Raw genomic sequence first — 16935 nt, 5'->3', positions numbered from 1 at the left:
CACTGAAAGAGGCAGCTGTCCCAAACCAGACTCGCCAAATGGGATGAACCAAAAGCAAGCTAACAGAACAAGACCAAAGTTTGAGAAAGCTCCATTGAGTTAAACATAGATCTCAAAACCCACCCTTTGAATGTTTTTCAGTTCCCTAGGAAACCATCCTAATTAGTTCCTCCTACTCAGTGTAAATCTCAATGGAGTTGAGTGGCGATTCTTCATTTTCTAAGCCTCATGTACTATGCAGAAACAGCTGTGGGGAACACATCTCTGGTGCTCTCCACCCAGACAAAAAACCAGTGGCTTCCCAGCTAAGGAATGGTGCTCCCTAATCATCAGATCAGCTCGCATTTTTATGGTGATTGGAGGACATTATCTAGTCCAAGTCACAAGAAAGTGAAGTTGGGAACAGCAGGTTGGCACCACACTGGTGGTGGCACCATTGGCATGGCCCTCAAGGAGCCCCCTCCACTGTGGATCCTAGTGGGGAAGACTCAAAAACTGGGAAACATCACGGGCAGTCAGTACATTCACTAAAGAAGTGATGGAGAAGCTCTTAGCACCTGATGACTTGAAGGGCAGACTCTGAAGAAATGGAAGCTATGGGCTTAGGCACAGAGGGCTGACACAGTGGTTTGGAAGCCAGTTCTGGGAGTTTGTGATGAAGGTGGATCAGAGGATAGCTCTGCCCAGTGCCTGGCTTTAGTGACTGCGGAATCCTCCATACCATGCTAGGTTGGGGGTGTGGGGAGGCACTGGTCGCTTTCCTGCCCCTCCATCCAGAGGGCCGAAGGGTGTCACATGGGCAGCTAAACAAAGGGGCAATGGCCCTTACTGCTCAGTTGATATGAAGCAGACGTCTTCATGACCAAGTCCTTTAGTGCTGAGGCACACACAGCTGTCCACCCATGGTCAGTGGCCTCAGCTTCTCCAGAGGGTCCAAGGGAAGAGCTGGCCATACATCCCTGTTAGACAGGACAGGGAGTCTAGGCCCTTCACCACCCTAATTGCACTCATCGGCATAATCTTCAACTGACTAAGGTCTTTTAAAAAAATGTGGATCCTGAAGCAGAAAGACAACTTTCTCCAGTACAATGTAGAAGAGAAAAAGAGGGTTGTATGTTAGACTGTGAATCTCCACTGCCTACAGCTTGCTTTAATCTCCACTCCATTCACATTCCTCTGCATACATGTACACATGTGTGTGTGTTTATGTGTGCATAACATGCATGTTCAGCATGTTCCTTTACAAGTTGTTCGGCTTATCTGTCTCCCTCTGACCTCCCTTCTGTTCCATTTTGGAAGATGCTTCCATGACCCTTTAAGAACAACCATTTTCTTTCAACACTACTGCTTCCCAATAAGGTAATACATAATTCTGGTAACAGGAAGAGCCAAACAAAACAATGCCCTATGGTTACTACATTCACAAATGTATAGCTGGTTCAGTGCCCCTGGCCCCTCACTCCTCTTTGAGATGAGTAACATGCTTCGTTCTTGGGCTTCTGGAGACGTGGCTGGTCAGGGTGCTGATCCACAGTCTTAAGGCTTTCCATCCATTTCCCTCTTAAACCATGGCATCCGCTAGGATCCAGAGGAGGGCAGAGGATGGACCAGCTGGTCCCTTTTCCTTGAATCTCTCAATACAGCCCGAGGCCCCATTGGTGGTTTGGGTTCTTGATCTCTTCAAGCCTCGGGCTTCTCCTTGGCTTCCTGGTGAGATCCTCGGTGATTGCGACAGGAGGAGCAGAGGCTTAGCAAAGGTTGTGAGTGGCCTGGCCCCGCTGCTGCATCTGCTCCATTAATCCCCATCCAGTCACAATCCCCCAGCCAGGCAAGCAAGGAGGAGCTGCGGGGCAGCCTTGGGGAAGGGAGTCTGGGGCAGGCACAGGATCAGGGGCTCGCTCTCTGGCTCCTCGAAATCGAAACCAGCCTCTGTGGCTGCCTCGCTTGGGTGGTCTGCCCACCACCGGGGGAAGCTGCCTGAGAGGTAGGGCTCTGGGCCTAGGTGGGTCCTAAGAGAAATAGTCAATTATTGAGGGGAGAGGGAGCACATAACCGCCTTTCACTCCTCCTTATTTACCCAGATTTTAGGGGGATAGAGGCTGACTGCGGAGCCAGGAGCTTGCTGCCTCCCTGAATCAAACAAGATCCATTTTCTAAAAATACTAAGTGTAGGCTGGTCTGTCAGTTCTGGCCCATTGTTGTTGTGTCTTCCACAGAGTCAGCAGAGCTCAGAGGAAGGCAGGAGACAGACCCAGAGGACCATGGGCCCAAAGAAGAGAAGTCCCCATTCTAGAGTTGAGGCCACTGACCACCCCCCCCCCTCCAGCCCTACCTATGCTCTGCTAAGCTCCCTAGCACAGTGCTTATCCAAGCGTGGTCTGGGGGCCAGGGTGTCTGCAGGGTCAAATCTCTTTTCATAAACATGCCAAAATATTTTACTTTTGTGATTGGGACTTTATCGAACCACATCAGACATCAAACATTTTTAAGGGTGTAACAAGGTGAAGAGACTGACAGGTTTGAGAACTATGCCCTAGAAAGTTGACCAAGATGCCCAAGATTCCAGGGTGGGCACCTCTGCAGTTTCAGGCCATCTCTTCTGCTTTGGGGCTTTTCCCCACAAACCCATGAATGAAAGGATTTTTTCTGGAAAAGGTCTGCAACAAGACAAATGGATTTTTAAGACCAGAAAATTAGGAGACAAACATAGGAGATCAGGCCTCTGTTCTCTGAAGTCCCTTACCATTACACTCCTGCCTGGTGTAAAGTTCTTCTCTGAGGCTAGAAGAAAAGGTGCTTCTTGTGGGCCTGACCCAGAGACCCCTCCTCAGCAGAGCCAGATTGAACCCCGCACCTGAGGCCCTTCTGCTGACAGACTTCAGCCCTCCCCTTCCAGGCCCCATGAAGGCAGCTTGGAGGGCTCTCTCCTGAGCCATGGCTGGACTCTCGGCTCATAGGGCACTCCCGCCCAAACTGGCCTTCCTTCCCTCCTTGACCACCCACCCTGAGCTCCAAGTGGGACTCCAAGGAAGGCTGAGCCATGAACACTCTATTCTGGTGTCTGCCAGGAACCGCCCTGGCAACCTCAGGGGAGCCAAAGTAATGAGGCCCATCTCAGGCTAGGCAACCAGAGCCATCAGAGGGGATCATGAAGGTGCCAGCCTCAGCCTGACACTGCACCCAGACTCTACCTGAGCACCGAGGGCTGGCACCCCCAGCAGATGGCTGTGGCCCTCACTATTCAAACTAGGGTGGAAAAAGCCTGCGAGGCACCCTCCAACCCTACCCCTCAAAAACAGAGGTTGAGCCCAGCTGGAAGGTTGTAGACCACCCACCCAGCCTGGGCAGAGACAGTGGGGGAGCCAGGAGGCCCTCTGGGACATCTCCACACATTTATCTGCCAGCTCTACTCTCAGGCCTTTCCCAAGAAGGCAAGGCATGAGTCAAACAGGGCCAACTGGCCACTAGTAGCTGGAGTGTGTGTGTGTGTGTGTGTGTGTGTGTGTGTGTGTGTGTGTGTGTTCAAGTGCGTGGGTAAGGCAGAGACAGAGACAAAGGCTATGACAAGAACAAAGACAGAAGGAGGTGAAGGGAAGGGCACGGGGGGGGGGGGGGGGGGCACCAGATGCACAACTGCCTCCAGAGCAGCAGCCACAAGGCAGGGCTGCCACCTGTCAGATCTGGGTTTTCATTCATAAATTTGAGTTATGATCCAGTGTTCTGGATTAACACATGCATTGTGTGGGGATAGTTAGGCTTACCTATAAGCCTTCTTCAAAACAGCTAGAAGGAGAAGTCTGTACAGCACAGTGTGTGTGTAAGATGGTAAGACAGTGTGCCCAGGTCCAGCCCCTTGCCCCTGAGAGAGTGGGGGAGGCACACACAAAGACTGAGAGGGGCTGATGGATCTGCTGAGGACAGCCCCCAAATATCAGAGGAATATTGTATAAGGAGAGGAAGAAAAGGAGAGAGAGAGAGCAAGAAGGAAAAAGGGAGAGATGGAGAGGGTTAGAGACAGGAAGGGGAAAGGAAGGCATGAGGAAGAGAAAGAGGGAGAAAGGGAAAGAACGGACAGAGAGAAAGAAAGAAGAGAGAGTAAGAGCACGGAAAGAGGAGAGAGAAAGGAAAGACAAGGAAGTGGAAATAGGAGAGATAGATTGGAGAGGGAGAGAGAGAGAGGTAGAAGGAGAGTAGGAAGGATAGAGAAAGAGAGGGAGAGAGAGGGGGAGAATGAGAGGGGAAGGGAGGGAGCAGTACAAGGCAAAGGGAGAGGGCAGAGAGAGGGAAGACTCGTCCACTTTGCCTTTGCTTGGGGTATCCAAACTTCTTGGGGCACACTTCCCCTCAATACCTCCCTCCACGCTCAGTGGTCCTGGCAGGTGGTGCTTGCGGTTCCAGCCAGGGCAGGTCTGGCTTTTCCTCCAGGGCTTTACCTCTCAGAGACAAGAACCAAGCCCTGAGACTGGAGAGGGCTAGAGGGTCACCAAGTATGTTAGCCCGTGGAACCTCTTTTCCAGACCATTTGTCTTCTCAGTATGGAGCGTAGTTAGGATGGAGGATGGTGGAGCTGTTTCTCTCCCTGGGTGGAGATCCAGTCTCAGGCTAACTCAGTAACTGGGAAAAGAGAGTTTTAGAGTCAGGAAACCCTCAGGGACCACCTCGTTTTACAAATGAGATAACTGAGACCCAGAGAGAGAGGGGAGAAGTGGGATTTAGACTTAGGCCCAAAGAGCCAAATGGAGATGCTGAGGCCATGTCAGTGTCGTGGGCACCAGTGAGTCCCTGCAGAGTTGTGAGAACAACTTTTGAGAATGTTGCCCTGGCCCCGGGCTGGTGTTGAGGCTTCCTGGGGAGGGGGTTGGGGGAAAAGAGGGAGATGAGAGAGGCTTTTGAAGGAGACTTAGGGTGGATTGGACTACTGAGACACACCAGAAGTTGAATTGGGAAGGAGAAATTTGGCAACATATTAGAGACATTGGGAAATATTTGGAGGAAAACAACCTTTGGGCTGGGTTCATGGGCCCAGACTCTGGTGCCTGACCTTGAGAGGAGCAGAATGCAGGACAGTTGAGGAGACCGTGAATGTATGAAGGGGCACCAGAAATGACGGGAGAAGCATGGTGACAAGACAGAGTGAGGTCAGACAAGTCAGGGGCTCAACAAAGTGAACACATGGATGGAGAGGGCATACCAAACATGGTGAATTCAAGCAGAGGGGAACATCCATGACTGGGAGCTGCTGAGGAGACAAACAAAAAGAATCCCATTGAGGTTGTCTGTAAAGGTTTGAACCAGGTGTGTAGGTTGGGGTATAAAAACTCCAAAGTAGTTTCAAGAAATAAGGCTAGAATTCTCAATCATTACGGAGCATGAGCAGTGACAACCATTGAGGGCACCATGTTTATCTTCCTGCCAATGCCAAAGAGACTGGTGTCAGTGTTCCAGGTGTCCTGGAGGAGAAGGAAGGGACTCTACTCTGCCTCCCCACATTCCAGGTTGTGAGGGAAAAGGAAACAGATGGCAAGGGATCAGAGACGGAAGAGGGAGGCTTGAGCTGGGAGGAGTGTTATCCAGAGGAGAAAGAGAAGGCAGCTGGACAATTAGGACTATAAAATAGGCTGTTCCTGAACGGACATCATTTCGAAGGAAATTGCAGGATGACACTTATTCATCTAATAAGCATCTATTAAGCACCCAGTGGAGAAGGAAATGGCCAACCACTCCAGTAATCTCACCAAGAAAACCCCAAACAGGCTCACAAAGAGTAGGACATGACTAAAGGACTGAGCAGCAAGCAGCCAGGTGAGGCAGGGAGAGGCCAGGAAGGGCTGGAAGGCATACCACCAGCAGCACCCGGTCAGATCAGTAGAATGTTAGCTCCCTGAGAGCAGGAGCCGTTCCTCCCTGGAACGGAGCAAGTGCTGTTTGACGGAAGGGTGAAGCTGGCTGAAGAAACTGTCTTCCTAAAACAATTCAAATGGAATCATTCAGTTCTCTGGCATGGCACTGGCAGACTGCCCAGATTTCGCAGGCGTACAACAATGAGGTCAGCTCAACCATGCTGTAGACCTCCAGTGTGGTGGGCAGCCTAATACCTCTTCTCTCCCACACTTTCCTGAGCCTCCCAAACAATGAGCTAGCTCTGGCAATGCATGTGTCAACCTCACTATCAATGTGTATATCCCTGGAAAGTACACTACCAAGGCAAGTGAACTTATCCACAAAAGCTGGTGAGAAATGAAGAGTTGGCTGGGCTTCTGAGCCTTCTTTAAGTAGAGGCTTTGGGAGGAGTTTTTAGCTCTGCTCTCCAGCCCTCCAATCAGAGTCAGAGCCAACTGAGGGTACTGATGAGTGGTAAGGAACAAAGATGATACTTTCAATCAATGTTCTCTACCCCAGGGTGTGCAGGGATGGTCCCTGGGAGGGGGCACATCTCTGATGTCTGAGGAGCCCAGAGAACCCCCTCCCAGACAATGAGAGAGTGACCATGTCCTGACCTAACACCCCTCTCAGATACAACCTCTAAGCCCCAGGGGGCAGGTGGGGCAATTCCAGGTGCTTGAGGAGAGCTTACTTTCAAGCCGGAGCCACCTGAGAGATAGAGAACCTCTTCATTGCCAGTCACCTTCGCTTACTCCCTTCCCTGGTCCTGACTCCCTGGCTCCCGGTTTCCGGGCATCCCCATTCCCTTTCTCTGCCCCATCAGGGTCCAGGAGAGTGTGCAATGACCACCCCCTGGTCTGAGCTGGCTAAAGTCTATGTCCAAGGTGCCTGCAGCCACCAGACCCATTCTGGGTAAGGCAGGCTGTCCATCTTGTCTACTGAAATCCAGAGTGTTCTGGACTGTGTGGCCTTAGGTCTGTGTCCCTGGGTCTGCTGGGGCATGGAGGGGAAGAGAGGGGAGTCCTAGTCAGTCTTTGAAGGGCAGGCTGCACCTTGGAGGCCCCATCCTTTGGGGCGTTCCATTGCCTTCAGGCAGCCCCATATCAGTAGGAGAGAGACAGTGGTACTGTTATCACCTGGAGTCTCTTGTATGCAGCTCTTACCAGAAGCCCCCAGTCGTCCCCACCAGGCCAGCCAGACAAACAAGGCTCTGACCCATCCCTCCCTGATTTCTTTGCCTTTAGGTGACATTGGTCTGGCATGAAAACAACAGTTAAGCACATGCCCCCTTCCCAACAAGGAAGAAGACGCTTCTCTTTTAACAGATGCCTCCTGGGGCCTCTTTGGGTCACAGAATTTTTGAAAACCTGAAAATCAACAATTGCAGCAAATATGTGAAAGGCACACCCCGAATTCAGCTGTGGGTGGTAGAGAGTGTGGAGGAGCCAAGATTCGCGTCTCCTTCAAACCTCCAGGCCCGCCCCTTCGACAGCCCCCAGAGTGTGTTGGGATTCATTTCCTTCTCTTGCCTTCCTTCCCATGGCCTCTTACTTTGAAAGGAACATGTGTGCAGTGGGAAGGAAAGCCTCATGTCCCAAGTGATACTGGCAGGCCCGCCTGACAGAGCCAGAAACCTCAGTTTTATTTCCTTCCCTCTAACCCCCAGAATCCCACCCACAAGCATCATCGGCTCAGCCACTGGAGTTTTCAGGGTGGGCATTCATTCCTAGGGCTGGAAAGTAGGTGGGCCTTGAATGCCACCACCATGGGCATGCCTGTGACCCAGAGGGTGAACCCCAAGAAGTGACCCCAAGTCCCAGAGCCCACACAACGTCTTCAGCTACCTTTCGTCGACTTCCCCAAGCTGTCCTGGATGTTTTTACAGCTCTGGAAAGTGCAGGGCTTGGGTGAGTTGGCATCAACTCTACAAACAAGATGAAATGAATAACTTTTTCTTCTAAGAGAGTTTATTTCTATACAACATTGGTTTCAAAACTGTGGCGGCAGCTGTATTGAATTAAACAAACACGCAGAAACCCTATGTTTGGAGTACGGCAGCCGTGGTTTCCACCATCTGTCTTTTTACAGTGGAGGAGTATCAACAGAGTGGATTTGGTGAAAAGAAATTACCATCATTTTCTTCCATAACAAACATTTTTCATGAAAATTGTCATCTTTCTCACTCCTGTGCATGGGCAGCAAAGCTCACAAGAAATAAAAGGAACAAAATTTTCAAGGAGGCTCTTGAAAAGTGTCTGATTTCTGTTGTGGCACGCTACACTTGGCTCATTCAAAACCCGTATCTGTTTTCAGCACCCATTCTAAAATGAGTGTGGCAGAAATGAAGGACTCTTGGGTGGCCTGGTGACCAAGATTCTGGAGTGGCCAACTGTGCACAAGACCCTCCATCCTTCTACCAGACTCCTCACTCTCCACAGAAAGTCTCAGAAACGTTCCCTTCTTCCATCTACTTAAAGCAGATGAGCCAGGCTTATCTTTGGTTGAGAATGTCAAGGTCATGTGTCATGAATACCAATGGTTTCCTTCCTTCATCGCTTCAACACCACTGAGTCATTGATAAGGATGGTAAGCATCACAAGTCTAAGGAATGGTCAGTAGGTCATTGCACTGGAAAATTCCTTCCAAGTGGACACCAGTCCTTTCAACCACTCTTTGGGTCAAGTCACTCAACCAGTTTTTGACCCAGCTAATTGTAATCACTGTCTAGCACATGTCTTTTTCATTTTTTTCCATAGGAATGATGTAAGCCTTCTGGGATACTCCTTCAGCTCCCACTGGTAAATGAGCTGGGTCACCAGAATGTATCTCACTACTGTGCCCCTCAGAGTTCTGGGTGTGGGAAGAGGTAAAGATGAGAAGTTGGTGTGCAGAAGCTTCTAGTTTGGTGAGACTTAGGAACCCCCACCGGTGTGTTCCTCCATCGACTTCCAGTCAAAGCTAATTCACTTTTAGAAAAGTGTTGACTAAAGTAATATAATAAGGGCAGTGGTACAAAGAGAGCACGTAGACCATTCAATGAAAAGTGTCCTCAAACTCCAAGAGTGAATGTAGCAAAGGAGGCTAGGCACACCTCGGAGATAGTGTGTGTTCCCTTCCAGACCACCACAAGAAAGTAAATATCTCAATAAAGCAAGTCACACAAATTCTTTGGTTTCTCAGTGCATATAAAAGTTATATTTATACTCTTCTGTAGCCTATTAAGTGGGAGACAGTATCATGTCTAAAAAACCAATGTACATACCTTGATTAAAAAATACTTTATTGCTAAAAAGTGCTAACCATCATCTGAGCCTTCCTCAAGTAGTAACCTTTTTGCTGGCGGAGGGTCTTGCCTCCATGTTAATGGCTGTTGACTGATCTTGGTGGTGGCTGCTGAAGGTTGGGATAGCTGAGGCAATTTCTTACAACAACATGACAATGAGGTTTGCTGCATTGATTGGCTCTTTTCACTTGGACACTTAGAGGCCATTATAAAGTTTTAATTAGCCCAATTTAAATTTTGATGTGTCTCAGGGAATAGGGAAGTTGGAGGAGAGACTGAGAGGCAGGGAATGGCTGGTCAGTGGAGCAGTCAGAGCACACTCATTTATTATTTGCCATCTCATGTGGGCATGGCTCGTGGTGCCCCAAAACAATTACAATAGTAAAATCAAAGCTCACTGATCACAGATCACCATAATAGATATAATAATAATGGAAAAGTTTGAAAGGGGAGAATTACAGAGACATGATGTGAGCACATGCTGCTGGAAAATGGTGCTGACAGTCTTGCCCAAAACAAGGTTGCCACAAATCTTCAATTCATTAAAAACAAAATCTCTTCAAAGCAAAGTGTAATAAAACAAAATCTGCCTATACCTCAAAGCCCCTGAAATGTGGGAGCAGTTCCTTTTCCACTTTTGTGTAGTCTTCATGATGTTTCTTTCCCTGAGGTGTGTATAAGTCAGTGCTGAAGTTGAATTTTTCTCCAAGAGTCTGGTTTGCCATCTCTCAGCTCCTGGCTAGACGCTTTATTTATTTCTGATCCAGTGTCTTTGATGACACTCCCTCTGGGAGTCATGCCCTCCACCCTTGCTGCACTGGGGTATGGGTTCAGTGGGTCTGCCTTTTCAACAGGATCTCAAAGCTTAATTCCTTAAGCAATTGCTGGATTCTCCTGCTGGAATCTCTCTTTCTGCCACATCTCAGCCCAAAGGTGTATCTAAATCAACAAACCTCAATCATCTGATATTATTCAATAGCTCCAAGAACTTCACTTTCCAACTTGATTAATGAGGTTGTTTCTGCCTACTTTCTCTCTTTGATTGATTGATTTAATAGAGTTTTCCACAAATGTTCAGACCTATTTTAGCTTTTGATGGGTTGATTGTATAATTTAGTTCAAGAAGTTGTTCACCTAGTATAAATATCAGGGTCTGGAGCATTGAAGTTAGTTACATTAACTGAGGTACAGGACACACCCCTATTCAAATCGCATGAAATATTTTGGTCAAATGCTTTGATTAACCTCTGATGTACCAGGCTCCTATTTAAAAAGGAAATGGGATCAGTCTGGCCTGGCCTCTTTGTTCCCAATGAAGCCACAATGGCTCTTGAAGATCCAGGCTTCATTTTTTTTTAATTAAATTTTTTCCCCAATTGTCAAGCACTTTTTCTTTCTCCTAACTCCCTCCACTATTAGAAACCAAAAAAAAAAAAGATGAAACCTTTATTTTAAAAAGTAAGCATGGTCAAGCCAAACAAATGCCAACATTGGCCACATCCCAAAACATGCCTCTCTCTCAAGTCCATCCCCTCTGTCGGGAGCCTGGTGGAATCCTTCCTCTTGGTCCTCTGGAATCATGGCTGATCATTAAGTCCATCGTACTTGTTGGGGCTTTCAGTACTGCTCATTTTTTACAATGTTTATGTTACAGTATAAGGTGTTCTTCTGGTTCCACTCATTTTATTCCACCTCAGTTCACAGAGGTCTATGAGGCAAGCAGGTGAATGCAGTGGGTAAGAGCGCTGAGCTTGGAGTCAGGCAGACCCCAGTTCAAATTGGGCTCCAGATGTTTACTAGCTGTGTGATCCTGGGCAAGTCACTTAACCTCTGTCTGCCTCAGTTTCCTGAGCTTTAAAATGGGGATAATAACAGCACTTACCTCGAAGCGTTGTTGGGGAGAAGAGATGAGGAAATACTTGTAAAGGGCTTAGCAGGCGTCTGGCACACAGTAGGCGCTACATAGATGCTTGTTCCCTCCCCTCCCCAGGTTTCACAGCGCTTAGCAGTGTTTGGGGACCCTTCTGCTTCACACCTGGCCCTGCATCGCTTGAGGTGCAGAGCTAAATGCAGGCTATACAAAGAAAGGGTCTTAGATTCTAATGGTGGAGACAATATGCAAACCACCATCTTTACATACCCAAGATATCCAGGAGATGTGGGTGTTATCTAAGGGATGAGACAAACCTTTGTGAAGAAAGCACCAGGGAAGATGGAAGGTGGAGGCGAGGAGGAAGGCCAAGTCAGGAGGTGGAAGGTCTGGTGCAAAGTCAGCAAGGAAGTCCCAGGAGTGTGGGGAGGGGGGTAAAGTACAAGAAGACTGGAAGAGTGGGAAGGGGCCGAGTCAAGAAGGGCTTTAAGAGTCAAACACGGGCAGGTGGCTGTAACGGGATGCGGCTGGAGCGGGCTGAGTCACGGGAGGTCACTATCTGATCACTTAGGAAGCTAAGCGGCAGATAGAGTTTACCCTCATCCAGCTCCATTCACCCACAAAAGATTCCCGAAGGAGTCTGGGAGGTGAAAGCGACTGAACTGAAATCTCCCCAAGGCCACACGAGGAGGCTTAAGCAGGAAGGGACTTTTGAGTCAAAAAAAAAAAAAAAAACCAAAAACTGTTAAGAGGAGAGGAAGCGTTTTTTTTTTTTTTTTTTCCTCATCTGCCTGGAGGGAACAAACAACCTCAGAGCTGAGTCGGTCAAGGGAAGATGCTTCCGCCAACCCTAAGTTAAGAGTGGTAGCAGGACATGAAAGAACTCGACGAGGCTTCGGCCACAGGGAGCGTTGCAACTGTGCCGCTGAGCCCAGTACAGTGCCACCCAGCCGCACCAGCCAAGAAAAGCCTGAGAGTGCGCAGTCACCTGCCCAACCAGCCCAGCCAAAAATGAACCCTCTAACGATCCAGCTTCCACGGGCAGGCAGCAGCTGGAGGGAGCCCTGGAAGCGATAAAGGATATCGAGGCCCTGAACATTTGGAGCCGTGAATTCCCTTGGCTACCTGCTTGCGTCTCACCATCACTGTTCTTTCAGTCTGGGCCCATTCTTTTCTCCTCCTGGACTCTGAGTGTGTTTGTGGAGAGAGTGCCCCTGCTGTTTATGAAAATGCTTTGTAACAGGGTTTTTAGCCTTTTTAATATCCCTTCTTTTGGGTAAAGCCTGACATAGGTGTCCTCTACATTCATAATCAAAGAAAATGCTAAATTTCAGTTAGAGGTTAGTAAAAATGAAGATGTCTCTTTTTCTCATCCAAGTTCACTGAAACTTCTGAAATCTGTCCCCTAGATCTCCCGCGAAATTCTACTTTGTAACTCCTGTTCTTACAATGCCCTATGAGTAAATGCCTTTGCTAAAGAACTGGTCTAGTGGCTTACTATTAAGAGGAAGCATACTGATGGGGGCTTATGAAGTAAAAGTTAGGAGAATGACCTGGAAGTAGTAGCCATTATCCTTCTGGCATAGTGTAACTTGTATAAGTGAGCCCCAAGGGAACATTGATACAGCTTTAGAACATAGCTTGATATCTAGAAGTGCTAGTCTCCCCTAATTCCTATCTTTTTAAAATTATTTCCCTTGACGTTCTGGATTTTATGTCCATCCACATACATTTTGTTATTATTTTGTCTAGTTCTATAAAGGACCCCTTTGGTAGCTTGACTGGTATGATACTAACTCTGTAAATGAGCTTTGGTAACATGGTCATTGTTATTTTGTTAGCACAGCCCAGGCACGAACACTGGATATTCCTCCAGTTATTTAAATTGTTCTTCATTTCTTTAAGGAGACCTTTGTAATTGAATCTTCACAAGTATTGAGTAGGCTTTTGTGGGATGATTCTCAAATATTTCATGTATTATGTAGTCATTTTGAAAGTGACGTCCTTTTCTGATTTTGCCTCCTAAATTTTGTTGTTATATAAAAATGCTGATTTTTATATTTTGTATATTGTATGTGGCAGTTTTGTTGAAGTTAATTATTGACTCAATCAGTTTCTTTGCTATTCCCCTAAGATTTTTTTTAAAAAGTAAACCATTGTAGTGTCAGCAAATAGGGATAGTTTTCTCTTTTCTTTTCTATCTTTATGTCTTTAATTTTCTTCTTTTATTTAATTGCTATTGCTATTTTTAGAGGGCAGCTAGGTGGCACAGTGGTTACAGTGCCAGGCTGGGAGTCAGGAAGACCTGAGTTCAAATCCAACCTCAGACATTTACTAGCTGTATGACCCCGGGCAAGTCACTTAAGCTTGTTTGCCTCAGTTTCCTCATTTGTAAAATGAGCTCCAGTATCTTTGCCAAGAAAACCCTATATGGGGTCATGAAGAGTTGGACATGACTGGAAATGACCAAACAAGAAAAAATGGGCATTTTTGCCTTACACATATTTATTAAGAAAACTTTTATTGGGTCCCTTGTACACATACTGCTAGATTTGCATTTTAAGTAGACACCATTGATCATATTTCTAAAACTATTCTGCATGCCTATACTCTGAAGGATGGGAGTGGAGCAAGCCGAAATGAGTGTGTACTTTGTCAAAAGCTATGTTCCCCCTTTCTGCTGTATCTATTGACTCCAGGAGCAAAATAGATCCCACCCTTCCAGATTCAATCCTTGTGTTGATTTTGGTTTTGCTTAAGCTTTTTTTTCCTTTGTCACAAGAGAGGTCTCAATTCCAGAGCAGAGATGGGAGTGGGGAACAGATCCTGAAATGACTGTGCGTGAAAATACAAGACATCAATTCATCTTGGTTTTTTTTTTAAGTCATTCCCCAGCATACTTCTGAAACAGTGGTACTCCCACTACTCTGCCCAAAGCTTATAGAGAGTGTTAAACCTGAAAATTTGGTTGAAGGAAACAACAGAGCTAGGTGATAGAAAAATCCATGTTGTTTATTATTTTCCCTTAAAGCATAGCGGAGCTAGCTTACTTGTACGTACAAGGAGTCAGAGTATAAACTCTGGCTGCCTGAACAAAGCAATGAGAAAACTTATATACGTTATTTTAGCAGAGCTGGCAAGCCTGTATGACCTCATTTTTATGACCCCCATGTATGTTTAACCATGATACAAGAAGAGGATTTTCCTTAATGAAATAGATTGTAAATACAACAAATTAGATAGTTGTCAAAGTGTCAATTGGATTTGTAGCCCCAGGATCTCTGTGTTTAATTGGCCATTAACATTCCACCACATAGTATATGCCCATAAAATATTAAGATAAGGAAAAGTCACATAATTCAAGATAGTGTCTGGGCTCAAGGTTTTCACCCTTAATGACCATGGACAGAGCAAGAAATGCTCCATCTGGATTTGTTGATACAAGAGAACAAAGAGACTGTTAGGATCAGGCTTTTCTTCTGGTTAAGTAGTTCAGGCCCTGAGTCTTATTGAAATTACAAAAATGATATAAAATAGTATAATATTTTCCACAAGAGATAGCACCACTTTGATCCATGCTTCTGTGGAGTATTTGTTCTATGGAAGTGGACCAGGAAGGAGAGGGGCCCATCTGAGGAGTCACCTAGGAAGTTTGCTTTTCCTCTAGACTCTGACAATCCCATGGGAGGCCATGCTCTCCCTTCAGAGCTGCTGCTGCTGCCATGGGAGATTTGGACACGTCTGCTAGGCTGCAGTAAATTCTTAAGAAAACCCTTCTGAGAAATCCCTTTGGAATTAGAGTTAACAAGAGCTAGATTTCACAGAGCTACTTGCCCCTCTGCCCTTAAAATCAAAAGCAAGAGGAATTCCAGATTAGTTGATAAACTCCTTGAGGGCAGAGACTGGTTTTGCCTTTCTATGTGCCCCCAGGGGCCCAGAGACTGGAGTATAATAAGTACTTAGTAAATGCAAGCTGTTGAGTTGATTCCAAATATCCTGCTCCTCTCCCTGCCTGCTCCTACCTTTAGTTGTCAGTCTCCCCAACTCTCCTCCCATTTCCTCTTAGGTGGGCACCCAAGCCCAGGTGCCCATGCCCTCCCCCAAGTTGCCGATGCAGCCAGATGTGGGCACCACCACCATACCAAGGCATTTCTTGTTTCTAACACCAAGCCTGCCAGCAGAATTAATTTCCTTTTTGGGCCTTGGGAGGCTGAAACAACAGCCTGGACTCAGCTCAGCACTGCCCAAGGCTTGTTGGAGAGGATTTAGGCAAACGTGAAATGAAGCAGAAGATACAGCTCACAAAAGACATGAGAGGGCAAAGATGGCAACAAGAGCTGAAGAAGGGGAGCATTCATGGTCACCGCTTTCCTCCTGGGGAAGGAAGCTCACTGATGCCCTAAATCCCAGGGGTGCCTGCGGCCCCATCAGGCAGAGCACAGATGCCTCCATCGGACAATGCATGTGCATCCTCTGGGCTCCAATGCCTGGCATCCCAGGGTGCTAAAAGTGCTGCATGTTCCCAGAAGGGATGCTGGCCAGGATCCAAAGAAGGCTGCACAGATGACCTCTGGGATGCAGGACCCCAAGTGCATGCCTTCATCAGCCCACAATGCACTCCTCCACTGGGATGGGTCTGAGTGTCCCCTCCACTTCCCTGGTCAGACTACTTCTTGGGCTTGCTCATGAGGGAACAGCATGTAAGGGCCATTCTGCCTCAAGGGATTCTGGGCCTGATCCTGTCAGCTTCAAAGAGGAGGCCAGGAGTCTCTGCAAATACTCAGGAAGATTCCTGGGCACTCCCCTGGGCTCTCCCTCATTTACTTTAGTTCTACCATCATGGAATGAATTCCTGATTAAACCCTTGGAACATATGTACAACTGCTCTCATTGGACAGATCACCAGGGATGGTTGTGGTGTTGGTGCCAGGGCATGCTGAGGGCAAGTCTTGAAGCTTCATACCCAGGCTCCATGGAGCTCCAAAGACATCAGTTCAGTCTAGTCTTCTTAAGGACAATCGTCCTGCAAGGCTGGCCCTTGGAAAGGAGCAGAAGATCCCCCATCATTGCCCCAGTGGGTGAATGCCCCCTGTTGCCCCCACCAGCCCAGCAGGGCCACTTCTGTAGCATGACTAACTCAGATCTAGCCTTGGAGGGAAGGTTTTCATGATATTTAGTCTTGTTTTTTTCTCATCTCCTGAAGCTTTACTTTCAGTCTTGTGCTTGTTGACTAACGAGGATAATTAGTTCATTTTCTCTTGAAAACATCCTTTTATGTATTTTGGACACCGACTGCAGCTCCTTCAGTGGCCCTTCTCCAGACAGAACATGCCAGGATCTCTTAACCTTTATTCCCAGAGCTGATTTTCCACACCTTTGATCGTTTCTGTTGGTCTGCTCTGAACTCCCTCCAATACGTTGGTCTTTTTCAGAACCTAGCGCCCAGAAGAAAATTCAATCCTTCAGCTGAATCTTAACCAAAAATTTTGTTGATCAAAGTGGTATTTTGGTTGATATAAGATGGTATCTTTAAATATTTTTCATTCAAATTTCTGAGGAATTTTCTTTTTCCAAAAAAGGGGTGGGTGGGGCTGAAAAGGGGCATTATTTTACATGAGTAACCCTAATTTTGTATTCAGTTCTTTTCAAAGCATGCATATTGTGGAGGGTGGCCATGTCTGTTGGGCAGGGGTGCTGCAGAGGAGACACCATTCCCTAATGAGAAGTTTGAAGTTAGTTACACTCTTCAGACCAGGTCAGTGCATGTCCCTGGGATGTGTGTGTGTGTGTGTGTGTGTGTGTGTGTGTGTGTGTGTGTGCACGCACGTTGTGTGAAGGAGTCTCTGTACTTGCTTCCTGCCTAGTGTCCTGGGGATACATTGGAGGTGCTAAGTGCTCC

Source organism: Trichosurus vulpecula, chromosome 5 (assembly GCF_011100635.1).
Source record: "Trichosurus vulpecula isolate mTriVul1 chromosome 5, mTriVul1.pri, whole genome shotgun sequence".
Classification (NCBI taxonomy): domain Eukaryota; kingdom Metazoa; phylum Chordata; class Mammalia; order Diprotodontia; family Phalangeridae; genus Trichosurus; species Trichosurus vulpecula.
The sequence above is the reverse complement of the archived record's forward strand: the minus strand, read 5'-3'. Positions refer to the sequence as shown.